Source organism: Lactuca sativa, chromosome 4 (genome assembly GCF_002870075.4).
Source record: "Lactuca sativa cultivar Salinas chromosome 4, Lsat_Salinas_v11, whole genome shotgun sequence".
NCBI lineage: Eukaryota > Viridiplantae > Streptophyta > Magnoliopsida > Asterales > Asteraceae > Lactuca > Lactuca sativa.
This window is the reverse complement of record NC_056626.2, coordinates 354,738,628-354,760,063: the sequence shown is the minus strand read 5'-3', so window position 1 is coordinate 354,760,063 and position 21,436 is coordinate 354,738,628.

Sequence of the window (21,436 nt, the reverse complement as noted above, 5' to 3'; positions counted from 1 at the left end):
AAAGATAGGAGCTTTATACCTCCTTTGAGTGCCAAAAGATGCAAATCAGATCCTTGAGCTCAAGATACTCAAGTTCTTCTTCTCCAACTCTTCTTCTCTTCTTCCAAGATTTTCTTCACCAAAATGAGCTCAAAACTCAAACACACACAAAAATGGAGTATGAGGGCATATTAGGGTTTTCTGATGGTGAGGGGCTGGTGAGGAGGCCAGAGGGGAGGCTATAATGGGGTATTTATATGTCTTAAACCCTAAAAATTAGGGTTTTCCATCTGCTCGTGTAGGCTGGGGGTACCTCCTGGTACGTTGGGCGTACGTTCCCGAGTCCCCCAAATCTAATGAGCCATTACACCCCGCGTACGCCAGGTTACGCCCAATGTACGACTTCTGGGCAGCCCAACTTCTTGGCCCATCTTGCTAAGGTCCACTCTAAAAGTCCATTGTCCAATTGCTAGTCCAAAACTAATATTAATTACATAATTTAAATAATAACTCGAGAGACGGATGTTACAATTCACCCCCACTTGAATCAAACTTCGTCCTCGAAGTTTGCTGCTGTCGCTAAATCCGAAAACAACTCCGGATAGTGCTCCCTCATCTCCTCCTCGGGCTCCCAAGTCCACTCTGAACCCTTTCGGTGCTCACTACAGCTTCACTAACTTGACTCTCTTGTTACTTAACTCCTTCGTCTTGCAATCCAGGATCGCCACTGGCATCTCAATGTAATTCAGGCTGTCGTCAACCTAAATGTCCTCCAAGGGAACAACCACTGTCTCATCTACTAGGCACTTCCGTAGCTGGGAAACATGGAAAGTGATGTGGATCTAGCTGAGCTCAGCTGGAAGATCCAATCGGTATGCCACCTTGCTCAACTGGGCTATGACCCTGAAAGGGCCGATACACCTGGGGCCCAGCTTGCCTTGCCTCCAAAACTGGATAACACCCTTCTAGGGTGACACTTTCAGGAGGACCATGTCGCCCACCTGAAACTCCAAATATGAACGTCGTTTGTCGGCGTAACTCTTCTACCGACTCTGAGCAGTCTGGAGCCTGCTCCAGACCAGCTGGATCTGCTCCGTGGTCTTGAGTACTACCTCCGCACTCCCGATGACCCTCTGACTGACCTCACTCTAAAAGATTGGGATCCTACACTTCCTCCCGTAAATCATCTCAAAGAAAGGTCGGTCTATACTGGAGTGGTAGCTATTGTTATACGAAAATTCTGCTAACGGAAGATACGTATCCCAACTGCCACCAAAATTCAACACGCATGCTCGAAGTATGTCCTCGAGAGTCTAAATCATCCTCTCGCTCTGTCCGTCCATCTGAGGGTGGAAAGCGGTGCTGAAATGGAGACAAGTTCCCATCTCGTCGTGAAATTGCTTCCAAATCTGGAAGTAAAACGAACATCCTGGTCTGACACCACTGAGACAGGAACTTTATGACGTGCCACTACCTACCGCACATAAATCTCGGCCAGCTTCTCGGCCGAGATGCTTTCCTGGATCGGTATGAAGTGGGCACTCTTGGTTAACCGATCCACGATGACCCAAATCGTATCAACCCTATGTGCGGTCCTAGGAAGCTTAGTGATAAAATACGTAGTAATGTCCTCCTAATTCCACATGGGGATGTCTAACGGCTGCATCTTGCCATGCGGCCTCTGGTACTCCGCCTTGACCTTCCTGTAGGTCAGGCATCTCTCCAAGTACCAAGTTACATCCCGCTTCATGTAGGGCCACCAGTAATCGGGTCGAAGATCTCTGTACATCTTCGTCACCCCTGGACGGATGGAGAACCTAGACTTTTGGGCCTTATCCATCAATATCTGTCATACTCCACCCCAGTACGGCACCCAGACCCTTCCATGTAGGGTTAACAACCCACGGCTATCGTAATCAAAGGAGGCCACCTGGCCTATGATCCACTCGCACTTTCGGTGCTCCTCCATCAGGCCCTCGACCTGCACCTCTCGGATCTGCTCCAGCAATGGAGTAATCACTGTCATCCTCAGACATATGTCTTGAATCGGGGCCGCTACCGCCTTGCAACTCAGGACATCAGCTACTACGTTGGCCTTGCCCGGGTAGTAAAGGATCTCACAATCATAGTCCTTCACCACATCTAACCACCGACGCTGCCTGATGTTCAGATTTGGCGGGTCCATGAGGTACCTTAAACTCTTTTGGTCCATGTAAATGGTACACCGGACCCCGTAGAGGTAATGCCACCAAATCTTAAGAGCGAACACCACATCCACTAGCTCTAAATCATGCGTCGGATAGTTAGCCTCGTGAGGCTTCAATTGCCTTGAAGCATAAGCTATCACATGACCCCGCTGCATCAACACTACTCCTCTATCTGTGATTGAAGCATCATAGTAGACTACGAAGTCATCTACCCCCTCCACCAGGGTGAGAATCCGCGCCTCACACAATCACTGCCTGAGCGTCTCAAAGGCTGTCTACTACTAAGGACCCCAACGAAAACCACCGACTTCTTTGTCAGTCGAGTCAACAGAACTGCAATCTTGGAGAAATCCTGAATAAATCTCCTATAATACCATGCCAGACCAAGGAAACTCCGAATCTCAGTTGAAGACCTCGGAATCTCCCACTGCGTCCCAGCCTCTATCTTGGCTGGATCTACCAAAATCCCCTTCTGGTTGACGAGGTGCCCAAGAAACTACACCTCGCACAACCATAACTCACACTTGGAGAACTTCACAAAAAGTCTATCCCTCCTCAGTGTCTCCAGCATCTCTCTCAGGTGCTCCTCATGCTTCTCCTGAGTCTTGGAGTAAACCAAGATGTCATCAATGAATACTATTACAGACAGATCTAGCATCGGCCTGGATACGCAGTTCACGAGGTCCATGAACGCGGCTGGAGCATTGGTGAGCCCAAACGGCATCACCACAAACTCATAATGACCATAGTGAGTCCTAAAAGCTGTCTTCTGCACATCATCATCCCTGGATCACATCTGGTGATACCCTGACAGTAGGTCAATCTTGGAAAACCAAGATGATCCCTGAAGCTGGTCAAACAAATCATCTATCCTCGGAAGTGGGTAACGGTTCTTTACCGTTACCTTGTTCAGCTCCCGGTAGTCTATGCACATGTGATGTGACCTGTCCTTCTTCTTCACAAACAAGATCGGAGCTCCACATGGTGAACTGATCGGCCTGATAAAACCCTTGTCTAGCAGCTCTTGCAGCTGAGTAGACAACTCCTGCATCACGGGAGGAGCCAACCGATACGGTGCCTTAGCTATCGGATCCGCACTAGGGACCAGGTCAATACGAAACTCAACCTTTCACTCTAGAGGTATCCAAGGTAAATCCTTCGGGAATACGTCCAGGTACTCTCGCACTACCAGTACATCATCGACTGTCGCCTTACCCTTATCTCGGGTATCCATGACATAAGCGACGTATCCTGCACAACCCTGAAGTATGTGGCATCTCGCTCTCGCTGATGAACTCAAAATCGGTCCGTGCTGTTGCCTCTCACCCTGGATCACTAACTCTCCCCCACAAGGAGTGCGAACCCTAATCAGCTGCTACTCACAGTCTATCATTTCCCCATTAGGGCTCAACCAATCCATGCTCACTATAACCTTATTCCCTCGCAGGGGAATAGGAACCAAATCCACTAAGAACTGCTAATTAAATAACTGAAGCGTACATCTTCTATGAACCCTCATGACCTTAACGGTATTATCATCTACTATCTCTACATCCAGTGGACAACCCAGCTCCCCCGGAGCTCCTGAAAATCTCTTACTGAGCGCGAGTGACACAAAAGATCGGGTGACACCCGAATCGAACAGTACTAAAGTTGATATACCGTTCACTAAGAACGATCCTATAAAAAACATGCAAACATTAGTAACAAACAATATCAATAAAGAGATAAGAGAAAGATACATACTCGTCACCACATCAGGAGCTGCTCATGCCTCCTCTATAGTAAGCGGAAAAGCCCTGCTCCACGCCGTAGGCGCCTCAGCCCGACCCTGACGGCCATCTGTAATCATCAATGTGGCAGGAGAAGATGTTGTCACTTTCCCTACTACTACTAAACTCTGGAACTGGGACTGCTTGTGTCCCGTCTGATTGCACTGAAAGAAAATCAGATCAGATGTTGTCATGGTGGTGGTAGTGGCTGTGCAATCTCGGCTCATATGACCAGTTTGGCTGTACTTGTAGCAGCCCGAACTCCCTGCCTTGCACGTCCCCTCATGCATCCTGCCGCATTTTCCACAACAGTCGTGACTTTGTTGGCTCCGAGATTTGTGATCTGATACCTTAGGCTTCTTGCCTGAACCCCCTTTGGTTTCCTCTTGCTCTCCATCTCTAAATCCAACTCCCTCTCTCGAGTCCTGTCAATCATGTCCTCCAGCATCTTGTAGCTGGAGCGGCTCATAAACTATCTGATGTCACTCCTCAGCATCTCATGGTATCTGGCCTTCTTCATCTCCTCGTCCTCCACATACTTCGGAACAAGAAGGGCCCTCTTCCTAAACTTGGCGGTAATCTCTGCCATTGTCTCTGTCGTCTGCTGGAGATCCTTGAACTCCCTAGCAAGTTGTTGTACCTCAATAATAAGTACGAACTCAGCCCTGAACCTGGTCATGAAATCATCCCAGGTCATCGCATCCAGCACTGTGTCATCTCCAATGGCTCTCCCAACATCGTCCAACCAGTCACGTGCCATGTCCTTCAGAAGACGGGACGCAAACCTAACGTTGTCCCCCTCGGGACATCTACTAGTGCGGAGTGCGTTGGCAACATCCGCCAACCATTTGGTACTCGCAATGTGGTCCCGAGCCCCATGGTAGTTGGGAGCTCCACAAGCCCTGAACTACCTGAAAGTCAGCGTACGCGGCCCCATCATGGCCGCCACCTCGGTGCGAAAAGCACGCAACCTTGTTGGGTTTTGAGCATTCTAACACTCCTAAGTGTACATGCAACCCTAAATACCTTGGATCTATGTTTTCTCTATTATACATGCAAATATGAACATCCAAGGTATTATCCTAATCTAGCATACAAAATTATGAATATAACAAGATAGAATACATACCTCGTTGTTGCTTGTGTTCCTTGAAACCTTGTGAGCCTAGCACCACAAGTGGTGATGCCTCAAATGGTTCACAATCATCAAAACACATGGAATGACTTGAGAGGAAACCCACACTTCATGAAATCGGCTAGCCCTTCTAGTACACCCTCTAGTGTCTTCTAGTCACCGATTTTGGTCAAGAATAATAAGCTTATATAGTTAGGGTTACACCATGTAAACCCTAATTGACATGGCCTTTCATTTCCATGATCCATGGGTACAAATACACCATGGAGCATCCATGGACCATCCTATGGGTTTTAGCCCAACTTGATTATCCATGGAGCATTAGCCCACTATACAAGTATGGATGATTTACACAATCAACCCATATATTTAATTAGTCTTCTTTTGATCACTTAATTAATCCTAGATTAATTCTTGATCAATACTAATTAAATAATCTTATTATTCTTATTATTAATATACTAGAACTTATAATATATTAATAACCATAAGTGTCTTATTTCTCTCATCCAAGTGCATGATGGTATGCAACCCAAATGGACCATGCCGGGTCGGGTCAAGTCTTACCAATTATAGTTATGGACTTAGACATTAATCCAACAGTCTCCCACTTGGATAAGTCTAAAACTATTATTGCGTATGACTTCAGGAACCAACCGGCAATCGTAGCTCTCAAAAGCTTCTGTCGAACTCTGACCTTGTAGATGAACTCTGACCTTTGTCAGTGACTTGTCCATTAGATAAGGGATCATATATTCCTCCATTCTAGATATCATATGGACTGAGACATGGATTATAATCATTCTCTCTGTCCATTTGTTGTTTCCCGATTTCCGATTTATGACAACTGACTAATTGAACAAATCAAATTAGTCCTGGCCCGGCCGAGCACTTCCATTTGTCATCATCAAATCATCGAGGGGCCCACAGATATCGCTTTTATCCCGAAGGTAAAAGGAACGGATAAACTTCGACTCATATGGTTTGTTCTACTACTTGTTGAATCATACACAAAAGCACGTTTTATAGCACAGAGTTACCAAATGCGGTTTCGTGCAATCAATGTACTATCAACTCATAGTAACAACTCATATCTCTAGGTTTGAAGAATATAAGATATTATCGTCTCATGATCACTCGTGATAAAATCCATGAAGTGATTCCAATGAGCGCGGGTTGAATCCAATACTCAGAACTTATGAGCACTCATGATTGTTGTAGCCTTGTCCAACACCTTAGACCTCTACAACCCATCATGACAGTCTTAATTCATATCTACTTCCAACATATGACCGACTGTGGATAGTTTGAATAACTTAGTCATTCCGAAAGAATAACCCAGTTTATTCGGGAAGTCAAAACATGCAAAGTGAAACACAATAATAATTGAATCCAATATGGTATCAACCCTTTGAACATAAATAAAACACCTTTTATTTATCACCATATGATTACACATTATTCATTGTATACTATTTCAGCTATCAACTTTATTCTTGAATTTAAAACAATAGTTGTCCCATGCTCCAAGCATGTACACTATGTTTTTCTCAAACACTAGTCATGCCATACACCAAGTATGCATACTATGTTTGTCTATGATCTTTACTTTGTGAACTAGATCAATTGAACATTACTTCAATGATTCTCTTTTCACACCCCCCAAATCCTTACTGCAAATGCAAGAATTCCAAATTCATGCCATTTACTGAAATCTGTTAGATTCTAAACTTATATGCATTGATCCTCTTGTAACGATTATGCACAAAGTCAGAAAGACTTGACAACAATCATTACAGAGTATTCCAAAGGAGATCAGCTCCTTGGAAACATCCTTCTTGCATTAAGTTTCCTAATCTTAAACAAATTGAAAATTCTAACTTTGAAACATTTCCAGATTCCATTTTGACTATCAATTCTGAACAAGAGTTGCCTCCTTACAGATTATGTCAATATGGTCCTTCCAGAATTATCACTATACTTCCAACTGTCCTTGAGCAACCAATCTTTGGTAAACCTTAGATTGTCCTCGACAATTGTTTAATCCTTTTAGTCATATCCAGTTCTAAACCTTTTCCCTTCTTAATGCCCCAGGCATTTGGAAAATTTTAGAACGGATGATTATAGCACATGTAATCGATCCTATATCTGAAGCATATGGGACACGATTCATGATGTCTCACATAAAGACTAAACCAGTCTTTTGCTATAACATTTCCATTTCAATTTGCCAAGTTCTCATAATTCAGATTATGAAAAGGGATGCCGTAATCATAATCGAATTTTAGAACGCAAATAATGGACCCATATACAGAATTTCCTTATGTTGAGCAATTCCAACATGAAATTCATATATTTCCTTGACTAAATGATTAAAACCTCAAATCTAAACCTTATAGATTTGATGTGAAGTATAATTTCCTCTCCCTTAATTATAGCAAAACAACTCTTTCCCAATTGAAACTTTTGTTTTCTATAATTAACATTGCTAACTTGCAATACTTATCATAATTATCATGCTCCCACTAACATGATGATTATTAGCATAACACTTATGCTCCCACTAGCTTTGTCATGTTCTCAGAAATCACCTGGACTTCTAGAAATCAATACTCCATTGACTTTCTTACCAAAGTTCAGATTTCTGATACTAGATTGTTTTGATAAGACTTTATCAAAATCATACACCTTCCCTTAGATAGCACACTTGTGTATCTAAACAATTATGAAGAGGGATGCCGTAATGATAATGTTTAGACCTTTTTGCCACTTCTCACAAGTCCATGTTAGTGTGCCGGTTAACCACACGCGCTCCACTAACGACTTTGAGAATGCAAATATCACAATTGCTATCTAGCTAAAATCTACTTAGTGAAAGTGTTTCCTCACCATCATTTTCATGAATCGGAGAGAAACCTTATGACACTTAGATTTACTGGTGTATGTGTTCTTATCCATGTGAATTGTCAAAAACCATAGTCACAAGACAAGGATAATGACAAATCCAAACTCATATGGATTGAACTCAATCTTAACTTCTTGCCACCTGGCAGCTCAAGGGCCTACCATTGCTTCCAAGTTGTTATGCAACAAACTGAGAACTCTAAGAACTCATATGCAAAGGCAACTTTAACTGGAATGGGCACAAAATATGTCAACACGATAGGTTATAAACCTCAAGTCGTGTGCTAGTGAAGAACTTCAGGTTCTATTCTTGATTAGTTCTTGAGACTTTCAAGACCTTTAAGACTCCCACTGTCCTCTTGACATATAAGACTCCCTTGTCAAATATCCAAGAGATAGTGAAGATTCTGATCAAGACAAACACTTCACACAATTGGCCTAAGTTGGTCTTTGTTTTATCCAAAACATCACAACTTACCAATTTCAAATGTACAAGAGTAGAAAAACTTTAACTCTTACATTTGACAAGTGTTTTAACCTTCTTTTGAGACATGTCACTCAAATTACAATCTTGGAGTATGACTCTAAGACTTGTATTGGAACGAAGTATGACTCATCTTCTTGATTTAACCACTTCAACAATTCAAGATCCCTCTTCTTAGTCATAAGAATGCACTAAGATTTCCTTAGAGAACTAATTGTGCTATGGTTTCTTAATCATTAAGATGATCACAAAAACTGATACTAAAGTACTCTCCCATCTTTTCAGATTTGAGAAACTTTTATCCTTCTGCCTAAATTGATTCTTCTTATTCGCTCTTTAGTGGTGGACTTAATCAGTGCACAAGAATGTGTACTCGATCCCTAAGTCCTTTACTTGACTCACACATCCATGTGAATAAGTAATTAGTCTTAATTTTCCAAAACTTGAAAGTTCTCATTCATCATGCTTTACAACTTGCATGATTCCAAGTTCCGGTCCAATTGAAACTTGGGTGATGAGAATCTTTCCTTATTTGGTAAATTTAGACATTACCACAAATGAAAGAATCAATTTCATACTTCCACTCTTGCTACTAATGGAATCTTATAAGCAACAAAAATTTCCACAGATGCCATTGTAAGGATATTTTAAAATAAATAAAATCAAAAAATTCTCTTTTATTTTAAAACTTTGCGGAAAAAACTTATCCTTACAATCCATATGAGAACTTGTTGTTATCTATTCCTAGGCAATATCTCATAACTCCTAAGAAGTAGCTCAAGAATCCGATTTTTCAAACTATGCGATAGAAATCCATCTATGCGATCAGATTCAGCATATTCTTCCTTTAAGTTTCTTCACTTTCCTTTGATTCTTAAACCATCACCATGCGACCCGGTCACATCATGTATCAAGAATCTCAGAATAGAAACTTAACAGAGTTAGATAGTGGATTTTACCTGAAGTAGAGTCAAACTTATTGACTTTAACATCCTTAGGTAAATTTGGCAGCTTCGCAACCAATGCCCTTTCTTTGGCAATACAAACATATGGACCCTTTGATAATGGTACACAGGACTATCACAGACTTAGCTTTTCTCTTTACCATTTGGTCAACCGAGTTGACTATGGCCGATCCCTTTCCATTGGGAAGAGAATGCTTTACTAGAGATCCAATGTCATCATTGTCAATGTCCATAAAGTTTTAGGAAGTTGATCTTAGCAAATAGATAAGATCATTAAGGGTCTTGTCATAGTCTGTTACATAGGTGTCCCAAAGGAACTCACTATGTGACTTAGAAAGTGATTGAACCACCAACTTTCTCAAGACTTTGACACCCAACTCTCCCGGCTTGTCAATATGCGACTACATCTCCAAGATGTGCTCACACCTAGACCTTGCCTTGCCAATAGGGCTTGAGTGACCTTAAACTTTTCAAGAACTTGTGGGTTGGGGAGAATAATTGGAGGAGGTGAAAGAAGTATGATATCCATGGGACATCATCTTCACTAGGAAACCTTGTTTCAAGAGATTTGGGAAGATCATAGGTGTCTAAACCAGACATCTTTTGGGAGATATTCAAGATAGTTGATTTAAAGTCCTTAATATGACACCCAATATGAAATATTAAGGCTAGGACCCAACAAACTATTTTATAACTTAGAAGAGGTATGCCGTAATCCAAGCTATAAAATATTTGAAGGTAGGTGAATGACGATTCACCAATTTCCACCAAGATAAACGAAATGTATTATTAGGTTTTAATTGGTTTTGAAACTCCTAGATCTTTGAGATTCATTGAACTTTTCAAAGGCATGTTTCAATCTCGAGTGTGCCCTTCAGGTTTTGTGACTGGGATGCCGAGGATCACAAAACAAGGTGTGAAGTAACCATGCAAATCACTTGGTACCCTTAATAAATTACCCCTCAATCGATGTGCCGGTTAACCACACACGCTCCATCGATACTATGATAAATATTAAGTCACCCTTTACCTACCTTGTTAAGTCCAAGTTAGTGTGCCGGTTAACCACACATGCTCCACTAACGACTTAGACAAAGTGTAAAGTGCAATTTCATGGATTAGCACCTTATTCACATTTTTCCTAAGTAACTAAGATTGGGTATTATTAAGAGTTTAGTTACTTAGTATTATCATTAATACTTTTAATGAAGGGAGAATTCTAGTCCTGTCAAACCCGTTCGGCTAACGACCCTCCACCAGTCAAGCAAGCGGTGGGTGAGAGTGGACACCCATTAAGTTGCCATTTTATAGGCAACAACCTTATACCCACCTTATAGACCGGCTTCGTGAATGAGGCGTACTAGCGGTAAGACTGACTTTACTCTTATACATATATATATTATTAACTTATAATATTATAAAGTATAAGGGTTGAATTTTAACTTTTAAAATTCTAAGGGCTAACTTGGAATTAAAGTATTCATACTTGAAAACTTTACAAATTCCAAAACTTGAGGGCAAGTTTTGAAACTATTCAAAACTAATTAATTCCATAACTTATGTGTTTAAAGTAGTTTTTAATCCAAAAACTCTTCAAGTTCCATAACTTGAGGACAAGTTATGGAAGACTTTAAACTAATAAAAGAATTAACTTTTTCTTTATTTTATAACTTATGGATTTAATTATGGTTACATATTTTTTTCTTTTAATGAAGTGACTCTTGAACTTTCATAACTTGAGGACAAGTTATGGAGTCATAAAAGGTTATTCAATGACACAAGACTCTTCATTTTTGTAACCATTGCCAACTCTTATGAATTTTATGAGTCTTTAATGTGACTCTTCATGTAACTTGAGGACAAGTTACACAAACACATTTTATACTCAACTCTTAGATTAAAATGGATTGAAAACAACTATTTCACTCAACATTTCTATTAATCTAAGCAACTCATAAGAACAAGATAATTCAAATCAAACTTTTTCATGTAATTAGTCTAAACCTTAAACTAATACAAAACATGAATCTATTGACAATTATCTTTGAAAATGGATTAGCATGAACATTACCACATCAAAACAAGTTTATAAGATCAAAAACAACTTAGGGTAATGTTCCTAGTCCATTTCTAGCCAAAAAACTCGAAAATATGCTGTCTGGGGGTCCAACTCGTCGAGTGCATGAACAAACTCGGCGAGTTGGATCGAATTCATCACTTTTTAGGCATGGACTCGTCGAGTCTCCTGATGGACTCGCCGAGTCTGATGGCCAGACAGCACCAGATTCGTTTTTTCAGCTTCTATTGCAGGTATAACAAGAAAACAAGCCTAGGCTCTGATACCACTGTTGGGTTTTGAGCATTCTAACACTCCTAAGTGTACATGCAACCCTAAATACCTTGGATCTATGTTTTCTCTATTATACATGCAAATATGAACATCCAAGGTATTATCCTAATCTAGCATACAAAATTATGAATATAACAAGATAGAATACATACCTCGTTGTTGCTTGTGTTCCTTGAAACCTTGTGAGCCTAGCACCACAAGTGGTGATGCCTCAAATGGTTCACAATCATCAAAACACATGGAATGACTTGAGAGGAAACCCACACTTCATGAAATCGGCTAGCCCTTCTAGTACACCCTCTAGTGTCTTCTAGTCACCGATTTTGGTCAAGAATAATAAGCTTATATAGTTAGGGTTACACCATGTAAACCCTAATTGACATGGCCTTTCATTTCCATGATCCATGGGTACAAATACACCATGGAGCATCCATGGACCATCCTATGGGTTTTAGCCCAACTTGATTATCCATGGAGCATTAGCCCACTATACAAGTATGGATGATTTACACAATCAACCCATATATTTAATTAGTCTTCTTTTGATCACTTAATTAATCCTAGATTAATTCTTGATCAATACTAATTAAATAATCTTATTATTCTTATTATTAATATACTAGAACTTATAATATATTAATAACCATAAGTGTCTTATTTCTCTCATCCAAGTGCATGATGGTATGCAACCCAAATGGAGCATGCCGGGTCGGGTCAAGTCTTACCAATTATAGTTATGGACTTAGACATTAATCCAACAGTCTCCCACTTGGATAAGTCTAAAACTATTATTGCGTATGACTTCAGGAACCAACCGGCAATCGTAGCTCTCAAAAGCTTCTGTCGAACTCTGACCTTGTAGATGAACTCTGACCTTTGTCAGTGACTTGTCCATTAGATAAGGGATCATATATTCCTCCATTCTAGATATCATATGGACTGAGACATGGATTATAATCATTCTCTCTGTCCATTTGTTGTTTCCCGATTTCCGATTTATGACAACTGACTAATTGAACAAATCAAATTAGTCCTGGCCCGGCCGAGCACTTCCATTTGTCATCATCAAATCATCGAGGGGCCCACAGATATCGCTTTTATCCCGAAGGTAAAAGGAACGGATAAACTTCGACTCATATGGTTTGTTCTACTACTTGTTGAATCATACACAAAAGCACGTTTTATAGCACAGAGTTACCAAATGCGGTTTCGTGCAATCAATGTACTATCAACTCATAGTAACAACTCATATCTCTAGGTTTGAAGAATATAAGATATTATCGTCTCATGATCACTCGTGATAAAATCCATGAAGTGATTCCAATGAGCGCGGGTTGAATCCAATACTCAGAACTTATGAGCACTCATGATTGTTGTAGCCTTGTCCAACACCTTAGACCTCTACAACCCATCATGACAGTCTTAATTCATATCTACTTCCAACATATGACCGACTGTGGATAGTTTGAATAACTTAGTCATTCCGAAAGAATAACCCAGTTTATTCGGGAAGTCAAAACATGCAAAGTGAAACACAATAATAATTGAATCCAATATGGTATCAACCCTTTGAACATAAATAAAACACCTTTTATTTATCACCATATGATTACACATTATTCATTGTATACTATTTCAGCTATCAACTTTATTCTTGAATTTAAAACAATAGTTGTCCCATGCTCCAAGCATGTACACTATGTTTTTCTCAAACACTAGTCATGCCATACACCAAGTATGCATACTATGTTTGTCTATGATCTTTACTTTGTGAACTAGATCAATTGAACATTACTTCAATGATTCTCTTTTCACACCCCCAAATCCTTACTGCAAATGCAAGAATTCCAAATTCATGCCATTTACTGAAATCTGTTAGATTCTAAACTTATATGCATTGATCCTCTTGTAACGATTATGCACAAAGTCAGAAAGACTTGACAACAATCATTACAGAGTATTCCAAAGGAGATCAGCTCCTTGGAAACATCCTTCTTGCATTAAGTTTCCTAATCTTAAACAAATTGAAAATTCTAACTTTGAAACATTTCCAGATTCCATTTTGACTATCAATTCTGAACAAGAGTTGCCTCCTTACAGATTATGTCAATATGGTCCTTCCAGAATTATCACTATACTTCCAACTGTCCTTGAGCAACCAATCTTTGGTAAACCTTAGATTGTCCTCGACAATTGTTTAATCCTTTTAGTCATATCCAGTTCTAAACCTTTTCCCTTCTTAATGCCCCAGGCATTTGGAAAATTTTAGAACGGATGATTATAGCACATGTAATCGATCCTATATCTGAAGCATATGGGACACGATTCATGATGTCTCACATAAAGACTAAACCAGTCTTTTGCTATAACATTTCCATTTCAATTTGCCAAGTTCTCATAATTCAGATTATGAAAAGGGATGCCGTAATCATAATCGAATTTTAGAACGCAAATAATGGACCCATATACAGAATTTCCTTATGTTGAGCAATTCCAACATGAAATTCATATATTTCCTTGACTAAATGATTAAAACCTCAAATCTAAACCTTATAGATTTGATGTGAAGTATAATTTCCTCTCCCTTAATTATAGCAAAACAACTCTTTCCCAATTGAAACTTTTGTTTTCTATAATTAACATTGCTAACTTGCAATACTTATCATAATTATCATGCTCCCACTAACATGATGATTATTAGCATAACACTTATGCTCCCACTAGCTTTGTCATGTTCTCAGAAATCACCTGGACTTCTAGAAATCAATACTCCATTGACTTTCTTACCAAAGTTCAGATTTCTGATACTAGATTGTTTTGATAAGACTTTATCAAAATCATACACCTTCCCTTAGATAGCACACTTGTGTATCTAAACAATTATGAAGAGGGATGCCGTAATCATAATGTTTAGACCTTTTTGCCACTTCTCACAAGTCCATGTTAGTGTGCCGGTTAACCACACGCGCTCCACTAACGACTTTGAGAATGCAAATATCACAATTGCTATCTAGCTAAAATCTACTTAGTGAAAGTGTTTCCTCACCATCATTTTCATGAATCGGAGAGAAACCTTATGACACTTAGATTTACTGGTGTATGTGTTCTTATCCATGTGAATTGTCAAAAACCATAGTCACAAGACAAGGATAATGACAAATCCAAACTCATATGGATTGAACTCAATCTTAACTTCTTGCCACCTGGCAGCTCAAGGGCCTACCATTGCTTCCAAGTTGTTATGCAACAAACTGAGAACTCTAAGAACTCATATGCAAAGGCAACTTTAACTGGAATGGGCACAAAATATGTCAACACGATAGGTTATAAACCTCAAGTCGTGTGCTAGTGAAGAACTTCAGGTTCTATTCTTGATTAGTTCTTGAGACTTTCAAGACCTTTAAGACTCCCACTGTCCTCTTGACATATAAGACTCCCTTGTCAAATATCCAAGAGATAGTGAAGATTCTGATCAAGACAAACACTTCACACAATTGGCCTAAGTTGGTCTTTGTTTTATCCAAAACATCACAACTTACCAATTTCAAATGTACAAGAGTAGAAAAACTTTAACTCTTACATTTGACAAGTGTTTTAACCTTCTTTTGAGACATGTCACTCAAATTACAATCTTGGAGTATGACTCTAAGACTTGTATTGGAACGAAGTATGACTCATCTTCTTGATTTAACCACTTCAACAATTCAAGATCCCTCTTCTTAGTCATAAGAATGCACTAAGATTTCCTTAGAGAACTAATTGTGCTATGGTTTCTTAATCATTAAGATGATCACAAAAACTGATACTAAAGTACTCTCCCATCTTTTCAGATTTGAGAAACTTTTATCCTTCTGCCTAAATTGATTCTTCTTATTCGCTCTTTAGTGGTGGACTTAATCAGTGCACAAGAATGTGTACTCGATCCCTAAGTCCTTTACTTGACTCACACATCCATGTGAATAAGTAATTAGTCTTAATTTTCCAAAACTTGAAAGTTCTCATTCATCATGCTTTACAACTTGCATGATTCCAAGTTCCGGTCCAATTGAAACTTGGGTGATGAGAATCTTTCCTTATTTGGTAAATTTAGACATTACCACAAATGAAAGAATCAATTTCATACTTCCACTCTTGCTACTAATGGAATCTTATAAGCAACAAAAATTTCCACAGATGCCATTGTAAGGATATTTTAAAATAAATAAAATCAAAAAATTCTCTTTTATTTTAAAACTTTGCGGAAAAAACTTATCCTTACAATCCATATGAGAACTTGTTGTTATCTATTCCTAGGCAATATCTCATAACTCCTAAGAAGTAGCTCAAGAATCCGATTTTTCAAACTATGCGATAGAAATCCATCTATGCGATCAGATTCAGCATATTCTTCCTTTAAGTTTCTTCACTTTCCTTTGATTCTTAAACCATCACCATGCGACCCGGTCACATCATGTATCAAGAATCTCAGAATAGAAACTTAACAGAGTTAGATAGTGGATTTTACCTGAAGTAGAGTCAAACTTATTGACTTTAACATCCTTAGGTAAATTTGGCAGCTTCGCAACCAATGCCCTTTCTTTGGCAATACAAACATATGGACCCTTTGATAATGGTACACAGGACTATCACAGACTTAGCTTTTCTCTTTACCATTTGGTCAACCGAGTTGACTATGGCCGATCCCTTTCCATTGGGAAGAGAATGCTTTACTAGAGATCCAATGTCATCATTGTCAATGTCCATAAAGTTTTAGGAAGTTGATCTTAGCAAATAGATAAGATCATTAAGGGTCTTGTCATAGTCTGTTACATAGGTGTCCCAAAGGAACTCACTATGTGACTTAGAAAGTGATTGAACCACCAACTTTCTCAAGACTTTGACACCCAACTCTCCCGGCTTGTCAATATGCGACTACATCTCCAAGATGTGCTCACACCTAGACCTTGCCTTGCCAATAGGGCTTGAGTGACCTTAAACTTTTCAAGAACTTGTGGGTTGGGGAGAATAATTGGAGGAGGTGAAAGAAGTATGATATCCATGGGACATCATCTTCACTAGGAAACCTTGTTTCAAGAGATTTGGGAAGATCATAGGTGTCTAAACCAGACATCTTTTGGGAGATATTCAAGATAGTTGATTTAAAGTCCTTAATATGACACCCAATATGAAATATTAAGGCTAGGACCCAACAAACTATTTTATAACTTAGAAGAGGTATGCCGTAATCCAAGCTATAAAATATTTGAAGGTAGGTGAATGACGATTCACCAATTTCCACCAAGATAAACGAAATGTATTATTAGGTTTTAATTGGTTTTGAAACTCCTAGATCTTTGAGATTCATTGAACTTTTCAAAGGCATGTTTCAATCTCGAGTGTGCCCTTCAGGTTTTGTGACTGGGATGCCGAGGATCACAAAACAAGGTGTGAAGTAACCATGCAAATCACTTGGTACCCTTAATAAATTACCCCTCAATCGATGTGCCGGTTAACCACACACGCTCCATCGATACTATGATAAATATTAAGTCACCCTTTACCTACCTTGTTAAGTCCAAGTTAGTGTGCCGGTTAACCACACATGCTCCACTAACGACTTAGACAAAGTGTAAAGTGCAATTTCATGGATTAGCACCTTATTCACATTTTTCCTAAGTAACTAAGATTGGGTATTATTAAGAGTTTAGTTACTTAGTATTATCATTAATACTTTTAATGAAGGGAGAATTCTAGTCCTGTCAAACCCGTTCGGCTAACGACCCTCCACCAGTCAAGCAAGCGGTGGGTGAGAGTGGACACCCATTAAGTTGCCATTTTATAGGCAACAACCTTATACCCACCTTATAGACCGGCTTCGTGAATGAGGCGTACTAGCGGTAAGACTGACTTTACTCTTATACATATATATATTATTAACTTATAATATTATAAAGTATAAGGGTTGAATTTTAACTTTTAAAATTCTAAGGGCTAACTTGGAATTAAAGTATTCATACTTGAAAACTTTACAAATTCCAAAACTTGAGGGCAAGTTTTGAAACTATTCAAAACTAATTAATTCCATAACTTATGTGTTTAAAGTAGTTTTTAATCCAAAAACTCTTCAAGTTCCATAACTTGAGGACAAGTTATGGAAGACTTTAAACTAATAAAAGAATTAACTTTTTCTTTATTTTATAACTTATGGATTTAATTATGGTTACATATTTTTTTCTTTTAATGAAGTGACTCTTGAACTTTCATAACTTGAGGACAAGTTATGGAGTCATAAAAGGTTATTCAATGACACAAGACTCTTCATTTTTGTAACCATTGCCAACTCTTATGAATTTTATGAGTCTTTAATGTGACTCTTCATGTAACTTGAGGACAAGTTACACAAACACATTTTATACTCAACTCTTAGATTAAAATGGATTGAAAACAACTATTTCACTCAACATTTCTATTAATCTAAGCAACTCATAAGAACAAGATAATTCAAATCAAACTTTTTCATGTAATTAGTCTAAACCTTAAACTAATACAAAACATGAATCTATTGACAATTATCTTTGAAAATGGATTAGCATGAACATTACCACATCAAAACAAGTTTATAAGATCAAAAACAACTTAGGGTAATGTTCCTAGTCCATTTCTAGCCAAAAAACTCGAAAATATGCTGTCTGGGGGTCCAACTCGTCGAGTGCATGAACAAACTCGGCGAGTTGGATCGAATTCATCACTTTTTAGGCATGGACTCGTCGAGTCTCCTGATGGACTCGCCGAGTCTGATGGCCAGACAGCACCAGATTCGTTTTTTCAGCTTCTATTGCAGGTATAACAAGAAAACAAGCCTAGGCTCTGATACCACTGTTGGGTTTTGAGCATTCTAACACTCCTAAGTGTACATGCAACCCTAAATACCTTGGATCTATGTTTTCTCTATTATACATGCAAATATGAACATCCAAGGTATTATCCTAATCTAGCATACAAAATTATGAATATAACAAGATAGAATACATACCTCGTTGTTGCTTGTGTTCCTTGAAACCTTGTGAGCCTAGCACCACAAGTGGTGATGCCTCAAATGGTTCACAATCATCAAAACACATGGAATGACTTGAGAGGAAACCCACACTTCATGAAATCGGCTAGCCCTTCTAGTACACCCTCTAGTGTCTTCTAGTCACCGATTTTGGTCAAGAATAATAAGCTTATATAGTTAGGGTTACACCATGTAAACCCTAATTGACATGGCCTTTCATTTCCATGATCCATGGGTACAAATACACCATGGAGCATCCATGGACCATCCTATGGGTTTTAGCCCAACTTGATTATCCATGGAGCATTAGCCCACTATACAAGTATGGATGATTTACACAATCAACCCATATATTTAATTAGTCTTCTTTTGATCACTTAATTAATCCTAGATTAATTCTTGATCAATACTAATTAAATAATCTTATTATTCTTATTATTAATATACTAGAACTTATAATATATTAATAACCATAAGTGTCTTATTTCTCTCATCCAAGTGCATGATGGTATGCAACCCAAATGGACCATGCCGGGTCGGGTCAAGTCTTACCAATTATAGTTATGGACTTAGACATTAATCCAACAAACCTCTCATCCAAAAGCTCCAGAATACCCTCCTTGATTGTGCCAAAGATCACAGGAGTTTGTTCTAGTATACTGTATGTAATCTCTGAGGAGATGAACTCCCTGGTCTTCTCATCTAGCTGCTCGGCTTCAGAGCCTGAGCCCGATCCCTCTCCAACACCTAAACTGCCAACTACTGGTCTAGGGCGTATAACCATCATTCTGAAAAAAAAAACTGTTGGGTTTTGAGCATTCTAACACTCCTATGATATACATGCAACCCTATAAACCTTGGATCTATGTTTTCTCTATTATACATGCAAATAAGAAGTTTCCAAGGCTTTAATCCTAACTAGAATATTATGAAGTTCTTATACTACAAAGTTCTAGTTAGATGGCATACCTTTTGATGTAGCTTGATGTCTTCAAGCTTTAAGAGCTTAGCCCCAATAGTGTGGAAGCCTCAAGTGGAATCACAAATCACCAAAACACCTTGGAAGACTTTAGAGAATATGGATACTTGGTTCTCTCTAGTGAAATCAGCTAGCCCTTCTTAGTGTACCACACTAGTGCCAATTTCACCAACCAAGGACATCTTTATATAGTATGGAGACTAGGGTTAAACCCATGACCTTTCATTTCATATGATCCATGGGTTAAACACTCCATGGACTATCCATGAAAGCTTAGCCCAACCTAAATGAACTTGGCCCATTCCATATATATAAGAGTCCATATTTAATTAGTTCATTTTGATCACTTAATTAATTATAAATTAACTCTTGATCAATACTAATTAAATAATATGATTCCATATTAATATATTAGAACTTATAATATATTAATATTAATCATAAATCTACTATTCTCAAAAGACTATCCATATAAATTGTGTCGATGAAGTGCAACCCAAATGGACCATGTCGGGTCGGGTTAAGTACATACCAAATATACTTATGGACTTAGACATTAATCCAACAGTCTCCCACTCGGATTAGTCTAAAACTATTATTGATTATGACTTCAAAACCTAACTGGCAATCGTAGCTCTTAAAGCCGCTGTCGAACTCTAATCTTTTCAACGAACTTGTTCATTAGATAAGGGATCATATATTCCTCCATTCTAGATATCATATGGACTGAGACATGGATTATAATCATTCTCTCTGTCCATTTTGTTGTTTCCCGATTTCCGATTCATGACGACTGACTGATTGAACAAATCAAATCAGTCCTGGCTTGGCCAAGCACTCACATGTGTCATCATTAAATCATCAAGGGGCCCACAGATATCGCTTTTATCCCGAAGGTAAAAGGAATGGATAAACTTCGACTCATATGGCTTGTTCTACTACTTGTTGAATCATACACAAAGGCACGTTTTATAACACCGAGTTACCGAATGCGTTTTCGTGCAATCAATGTACAACCAACTCATAGTAACAACTCATATCTCTAGGTTTGAAGAATATAAGATATTATCGTCTCATGATCACTCGTGATAAAATCCATGAAGTGATTCCAATGAGCGCGGGTTGAATCCAATACTTAGAACTTATGAGCACTCATGAGTGTTGTAGCCCTTTATCCAACATCTTAGACCTCTACAAGCCAACCCATGACAGTCTTGATTCATATCTACTTCCAACATATGACCAGCTGTGGATGGTTTGAATAACTTAGTCATTCCGGAAGAATAACCTAGTTTATTCTGGAAGTCAAAACATGCAAAGTGAAACACAAGAATAAATGAATCAGATATGGTATCAAACCCTATGAATATAAATAAACACTTTTATTTATCACCATATTGATTACTCATTATTCATTGTTTCGGTTATATCAACTTTATACTTGAATTAAAACACTAGTTGTACCATGCTCCAAGCATGTACACTATGTTTTCTAAACACTAGTCATGCCATACACAAAGTATGCATACTATGTTTGTCTATGATCTTTACTTTGTGAAATAGATCAATTGAGCATAACTCCAATGATCATCTTTTCACAGTCCCTAACCCTTACTGCAAATGCAAAA